This window comes from Somniosus microcephalus, chromosome 8 (genome assembly GCF_052327205.1).
Source record: "Somniosus microcephalus isolate GS21.2 chromosome 8, FLI_Smic_1.0, whole genome shotgun sequence".
In the NCBI taxonomy this organism is placed as follows: Eukaryota; Metazoa; Chordata; class Chondrichthyes; order Squaliformes; family Somniosidae; genus Somniosus; species Somniosus microcephalus.
The window spans coordinates 266,146,916-266,154,557 of NC_140994.1; positions in this window are offsets into that span (position 1 = coordinate 266,146,916).

Here is a 7,642-nt window from a genome sequence, read left to right on the forward strand (position 1 = left end):
ACACACTTACCTTTGCACTCATGCACACATCACTCACCTGAACACCGACATCTCGACCCCTCTAAGTCCTTCAACCCGATGGCCCGACTCCTCTAACTTGACGTGGTTTGGAGCTGTCGGGAATCCCACAGTTCAACCTTAAAAATAGGGATTAGGCTAAAAACTGCCTGTTAACTACCTGTAACAGGCAGTTAATTGGCACTAATCCCCTTCCCGCCTCGGGGAGGCGGGTCCCAGTGCGGGGCGGGTACCCGCCTCCTTTGAAACTGGCATGGAGGCGGGTTTGGGTGCGGGAAGGGGTCGGGACCCCCGATTTCGGAATTTTAACCCCCCACGCCTCCAATCCCGACTCCATGGCCCAATGAAAATCCTGCCCATCGGTTTTTAAGGAGCATCTTAAAGGAGAAGGGAGAGGTGTGGAAAAGCACAGAGGTTTAGGGAGAGAATTCCAGAGCTCGGGGCCCAGACAGCTGAAGGCACGGCCGCCAATGGTGGAGCGATGGAAACCGGGGGATGCTGAAGAGTTGATAAACGTTCTCTGGCAGCCACAGCTTGCAAAAAAAGGGCAGGAAACACTGGCGCAGTTCAGCATCAGAAACGTCACGTACCTTCAGGATATGGAATGAAGGATCTAAATATAGAGGCAAACGGGATTTCTGAACCTTCCTCAATTAAGAACCCAGATCTTATCGGAATCTCCCCAGAGACATAGTCCTGCCTGGTATGGGGCTAGCTCACGCAGATCAGGAATCATACAGAACAGAAGGAGGCCATTCAGCCCATTGTGCCTGCGCCGGCTCTTTGAACGAGCTCTCCAATCAGTCCCACTCCCCCCTGCTCTTTCCCCGTAGCCCTGCAAATTTTTCGCCTTCAAGTATTTATCCAATTCCCTTTTGAAAGTTACTATTGAATCTGCTTCCACCGCCCTTTCAGGCAGCGCGTTCCAGATCACAACAACTCGCTGCGTAAAAAAAATTCTCATCTCCCCCTCTGCAGAGCTGTGTCCTCTGGTTACCGACCCTCCTGCCACTGGAAACAGTTTAGAAACATGGAAGATAGGAGCAGGAGTAGGCCATTCGGCCCCTCGAGCCTGTTCCGCCATTTAATGAGATCATGGCTGATCATCCAAATTCAGTACCCTGTCCCTGCTTTCTCCCCATATCCCTTGATCCCTTTAGCCTTAAGAAATATATCTAACTCCTTCTTGAATATATTTAATGAATTGGCCTCTACTGCCTTCTGTGGTAGAGAATTCCACAGGTTCACCACTCTCTGGGTGAAGAAATTCCTCCTCATCTCAGTCCAAAGATGTGCGGGTTAGGTTGATTGGCTATGATAAATTGACCCTTAGTGTTAGGGGGATTAAATACGTGGGGTTACGGGGATAGGGTGGGATATGTGTCGGTGCAGGCTCGATGGGCCGAAATGGCCTCTATCTGCACTGTGGGGTTTCTGTGATTCTGTGATAAATGGCCTCCCCCTTTCTCCTGACTTTACTCTTATCAAAACCCTTCATGATTTTGAGCACCTCTATCAAATCTCCCCGTAACCTTCTCTGCTCTCAGGAGAACAACCCCAGCTTCTCCAGTCTCTCCACATAACTGAAGTCCCTCATCCTTGGGCGCATTCTAGTAAAATCTCCTCTGCACCCTCTCCAAGGCTGTGGAGGAGCTTAGGTTTATGGGAGAAGGGAAGATGGCCAGGTTTCTTATTCAACAATGCACAGGCATGAACAGAAACAGGATTTGCGCGGGGCTAGTACGACACATGGGAGCTCTTTTCCCATACAATCATTTTAGAAATTATTTCCAGATGTCCTAGTCTGTTAAATTTAATTAACTGCGATAGTGCAAGTTATTGACAACTTCCGCACAGAAGCAAATCTTAAAAAGGATTCCTGAGCCAAGCCCCCTTCCACTAATTAATTTCAATTAAAGATTAGTTACTTGGAAGAAAGATGTAACAGTCACTCAGTTGGAAATGGTAGAAATTAGTCCCGTAATACCCATCAATGTTACAATTAAGCGACCAGTTAGATCCATATTGAAGATGCAGTTTGTAAATTGACTTGTGGGCTGTAAATAACACCGAGCCGGTGACCATACTTCGCCAGATATCAAGCAAATCCTTTATCTGCTGCATCTTTTTCAGTGCAATCTCATCATCTGTTACAATACATTGCTTCATATTAATTAGTAGCTACCCCTCCAATTACCACCAACAGAAATATTAACTCATCATACATCTGCAAACTTGCTGTGCGTAACACTGCTGCTGGATTTTCCTACATTAAGAGTAATTGCATTTCATATTGTATGTGAAATAGCTCTTTCAAAGAGCTGGCACAGGCATGATGGGTCGAATGGCCTCCTTCTGTGCGGCGAGGGTCTAAGAATGCCTACCCTAATGTGACAGGGTAGTCAATGGACTACAAGATACACTGCAGCAACTTGCTAAAAGGCTTCTTCGGCAGGACCTCCCAAACCCGCGACCTCTTCCACCTAGAAGGACAAGGACAGCAGGCGCATGGGAACACCACCACCTCCAAGTCACACACCATCCTGACTTGGAAATATATCGGCCGATCCTTCATCGTCGCTGGATCAAAATCCTGGAACTCCCTCCCTAACAGCACTGTGGGAGCACCTTCACCACACGGACTGCAGCGGCTCACCACCACCTTCTCAAGGACAACTAGGGATGGGCAATAAATGCCGGCCTTGCCAGCGATGCCCACATCCTGTGAATGAATTAAAAGTCCGGCGGGGGGTTGTTACGGCGGGCTGGGGAGGCGTAGACCGGGCGGGGCAGGTACGAGGGCTGCAGATCCACTCCCGCCAGTATTGAGACAGGCAAGTTGTCTGAAGCAGACGGAGCCTCGAATATGCCAGTGGACTCCAGTAGGTTGGAGGATACAACCTGCGTGTGTGTGACCACAGGATCTCATTGCTGTAAAGAAACGCGTGTGGCGGTCAATACAAGGGCATTTCCTGTTACTGTGACGTCACTCTGAAACCAGCAGGAAATGACTGGCTTTCTTTACGCACGATACAGAATTGTACACGTCACGCCTGAAGCGTGACCCAAAGCTATTTATAGACCTCCCTTGGCATTGCTCTGCGAGTCCGGTCGTCTCACTATTTGTGCCACTCGTGACCCGGCTGTGACCTCTGCCTCTCGCGCCCCACTGATCTCTACATCGACCTGCCTCTCCTCCGCACTCTCTCCCCCTATTCCCAGGCTCTGTACCCGAGACTGATTTGTGTCTCCCTCCACTGATCCATCTCCCCCTCTGTCGTCCTATCCCTGTAATCTCCATCACTCAGATGCCTACTCTCACCCAACCTGTACCCCTGTTTATCTCTCCACCAACAATTTCTATCCTCTGTGATTTACCAGTTTTCCGGGGGGGGGGGCGTTGAGTAGCGTGAGGTCAAACCCCTGTAGTGAACACAAAGGTTCAAACAAGAAACAAAAAGAGGGGCGAGTTGGGGATGGAGGGGGGAACAGATCGGCAAAGCTACAAAGAAAGGTGTCGGTCAGGGGCGGCAATGGGATCTGGGAAGAGGAACTGGGCAGGAGTGGATGTGGAGCGGCAGTGCCCGGGGCGCAGAGGGGGCATTTGGAGTTGGGTCAACAGGGAGACGGAAGAGGCGCAGTACCGCCGCCGGTCACTGGGAGGGCAGCACTGCAACACACGTTAAGCATTATCACAACATGCGTGACCAAAACTGTGACACAAGAAATAACAACACAGGTGTGAACAAACGCAACGTCGCCGATTGCAGTTTCTACGGCTCTTCCTCCAAAGTTATGGTGGACAATTGGGAGAACTCCCCCAGGAAATTCAACCCCAAAGACTGATAGAAATAGAGAGACAGAACGAGTGAGAGAGAGAGAAGGGAGAGGGGGAGAGGGGGAGAGAGAGAGAAGGGAGAGGGGGAGAGAGAGAGAAGGGAGAGGGGGAGAGAGAAGGGAGAGGGGGAGAGGGGGAGAGAGAAGGGAGAGGGGGAGAGGGGGAGAGAGAGAGAAGGGAGAGGGGAGAGGGGGAGATGGAGAGGGGGAGAGAAAGAGAAATTGAGATGGGAGATATAGAGGAAAAGAGAAAGGGAGATGAAGGAGAGAGAGGGAGAGAGAAGGGAGATTGGGAGGAGAGGGAGAGAGGGAGGAGAGAGAGAGATATTGGGAGAGTGGGGTCGGGGCTCTGACGGACGGTCCGATTGAAAGGCGCTTTGATTCCGCAGCTAAATTAGCGAAGTGACCGCGACCCCCGGACCCCCCGCTGGCCTCAGTGCCGCCGCCCTGTTACCTGTGAGCCGGCAGCGGGCGGGGCTCCGACCCCCGGACTCGGGCTCCCGGCCGCTCCTCTCCCCAAGCTCCCGGGTCCAGACTCCGGCCGGCGGCTCTAGCCCGGCTCCCTCCTCCTCCTTCTCCTCCTTCTCTGGCCGGGGTCCGAGCCCGGCCGCCGCCACATTCTGAGGCCAGGCGCGGGTTACAAGGCAGCACAGGAACAGCAGCGCCCGCGGCATTGCGGCGCTCCCGCAGCTGGGCTTCTCCCGACACCGGCACTAGGACACAGCCCCGGGCTGGAGCAACAGGAGCCCCGCAACCGCGGGCCGCCCATTCCCCGCCCCTAATACGCCCATTCCCCTGCCCCTACGCCTGTGTTACGCCCATTCTCCCGCCCCAGGCGCCGCCTCCGCACAAACTTCGTTGCAAACTTTTGGTTTTTTGGTTACAGCCCAGCGCGCACTAACCAATCAGCGCCGGTCTCGACAGACAGTGAGAAACTTTCGTCCAATCACGGAGCTGCTGGTAAAGGGGCGGGGCTGTGTTGAGTTTCTGGTTCCAGCCTCCTTCAGCTGGTGCTGGGAATTGGGAAGAGCTGGAGGGGGGAGAGAGGATGGAGAGAAGGGAGAGAAAGGGAGATGGAAGTGGGGGGGGGAAGAAAGAGAGAAATTGAGATGGGAGAGAGAGAGAAAAGGGAGATGGGGAGAAGAGAGAGAGATAGAGGGAGAGAGAAGGGAGATGGGGAGAGGGAGAGAGATATTTAGAGAGCGAGGGAGAGTGGGGTCGGGGCTCTGACGGACGGTCCGATTGAAAGGCGCTTTGATTCTGCAGCCAAATTAGCGAAGTGACCGCGACCCACGGACCCCCCTCCCCGGGGTGGGGGGAGAGATGGGACGGGTCAGTGTTTCAGGGGTGGAAGACCCTCCTTTTGCCACCAGGCACTTTTTATGAAGGTTTTTTAAGCACATTATCTTGGGGGCATTGCCTCGACTCCTCCACTCCTGCTCCCCACTTCCCACCCAGGCAACTCCTCTACCCCACCCAGGGGATTAGCTTGGAAAGGTGAGATCGGTGAGCTCTCCCCGGTGTCCTGGGGCTAATATGTAACCCTCAACCAGCACCTAAAAACATTATCTGCTCATTTATCTCACTGCTGGCTTGTGGGAGCTTGCTGTGCGCAAGTTGGCTGCCGCGTTTCCTACATTACATGCGAATCGAGGGATATGGGGATCGGGCGGGAACGTGTTGAGTTGAGGTCGAAGGTCAGCCATGATCTCACTGAATGGCGGAGCAGGCTCGAGGGGCCGAATGGCCGACTCCTGCTCCTATTTCCTACGTTCTCATAACAGTGACTACTCTTCAAAAGTACTTCATTGGCTGCGAACATTGATTCCAGCCCTCTCCCTGGCAACTGTCTGAGGCTGGCCCAGACTGTTCGTAACCTTGGTGTCATATTTGATCCCAGAGATGAGGTTCCGACCACATATCCGCTCCAGCACCAAGACCGCCTACATCCACCTCCATAACATCGCCCGAATCCGCCCCTGCCTCCGCTCATCCGCTGCTGAAACCCTCATCCCTGCCTTTCTTACCTCCAGACTCGACTATTCCAACACTCTCCTGGCCACCTCCCATCTTCTAGCCTCCATAAACTTCAGCTCATCCAAAACTCTGCTGCCCCGTGGCCTAACTCACACCCAGTCCCGTTCACCCATCACCCCCTGTGCTCACTGCCCCGTGTCCTAACTCGCACCCAGTCCCGTTCACCCATCACCCCCTGTGCTCACTGCCCCGTGTCCTAACTCACACCCAGTCCTGTTCACCCATCACCCCCTGTGCTCACTGCCCCATGTCCTAACTCGCACCCAGTCGCGTTCACCCATCACCCCCCTGTGCTCACTGCCCCGTGTCCTAACTAACACCCAGTACCGTTCACCCATCACCCCCTGTGCTCACTGCCCCGTGTCCTAACTCGCACCCAGTCGCGTTCACCCATCACCCCCTGTGCTCACTGCCCCGTGTCCTAACACTCACCCAGTCCCGTTCACCCATCACCCCCTGTGCTCACTGCCCCATGTCCTAACTCACACCCAGTCCCGTTCACCCATCACCCCCTGTGCTCACTGCCCCCTGTCCTAACTCGCACCCAGTCCCGTTCACCCATCACCCCCTGTGCTCACTGCCCCGTGTCCTAACTCGCACCCAGTCCCGTTCAGCCATCACCCCCTGTGCTCACTGCCCCGTGTCCTAACTCACACCCAGTCCCGTTCACCCATCACCCCCTGTGCTCACTGCCCGTGTCCTAACTCGCACCCAGTCCCGTTCACCCGTCACCCCCTGTGCTCACTGCCCCGTGTCCTAACTCACACCCAGTCCCGTTCACCCATCACCCCCTGAGCTCACTGCCCCGTGTCCTAACTCACACCCAGTCCCATTCACCCATCACTCCTGTGCTCACTGCCCCGTGTCCTAACTCGCACCGAGTCCAGTTCACCCATCACCCCCTGTGCTCACTGCCCCGTGTCCTAATTCACACCCAGTCCCGTTCACCCATCACCCCCTGTGCTCACTGCCCCGTGTCCTAACTCACACCCAGTCCCGTTCACCCATCACCCCCTGTGCTCACTGCCCCGTGTCCTAATTCACACCCAGTCCCGTTCACCCATCACCCCCTGTGCTCACTGCCCCGTGTCCTAACTCACACCCAGTCCCGTTCACCCATCACCCTCTGTGCTCACTGCCCAGTGTCCTAACTCACACCCAGTCCCGTTCACCCATCACCCCCTGTGCTCACTGCCCCGTGTCCTAACTCACACCCAGTCCCGTTCACCGATCACCCCCTGTGCTCACTGCCCCGTGTCCTAACTCACACCCAGTCCCGTTCATCCATCACCCCCTGTGCTCACTGCCCCGTGTCCTAACTCACACCCAGTCCCATTCACCCATCACCCCCTGTGCTCACTGCCCCGTGTCCTAACTCACCCCCAGTCCCGTTCACCCATCACCCACTGTGCTCACTGCCCCGTGTCCTAACTCACACCCAGTCCCGTTCACCCATCACCCACTGTGCTCACTGCCCCGTGTCCTAACTCACACCCAGTCCCGTTCACCCATCACCCCCTGTGCTCACTGCCCCGTGTCCTAACTCACACCCAGTCCCGTTCACCCATCACCCCCTGTGCTCACTGCCCCGGGTCGTAACTCACACCCAGTCCCGTTCACCCATCACCCCCTGTGCTCACTGGCCCGGGTCCTAACTCACACCCAGTCCCGTTCACCCATCACCCCCTGTGCTCACTGCCCCGTGTCCTAACTCGCACCCAGTCCTGTTCACCCATCACCCCCTGTGCTC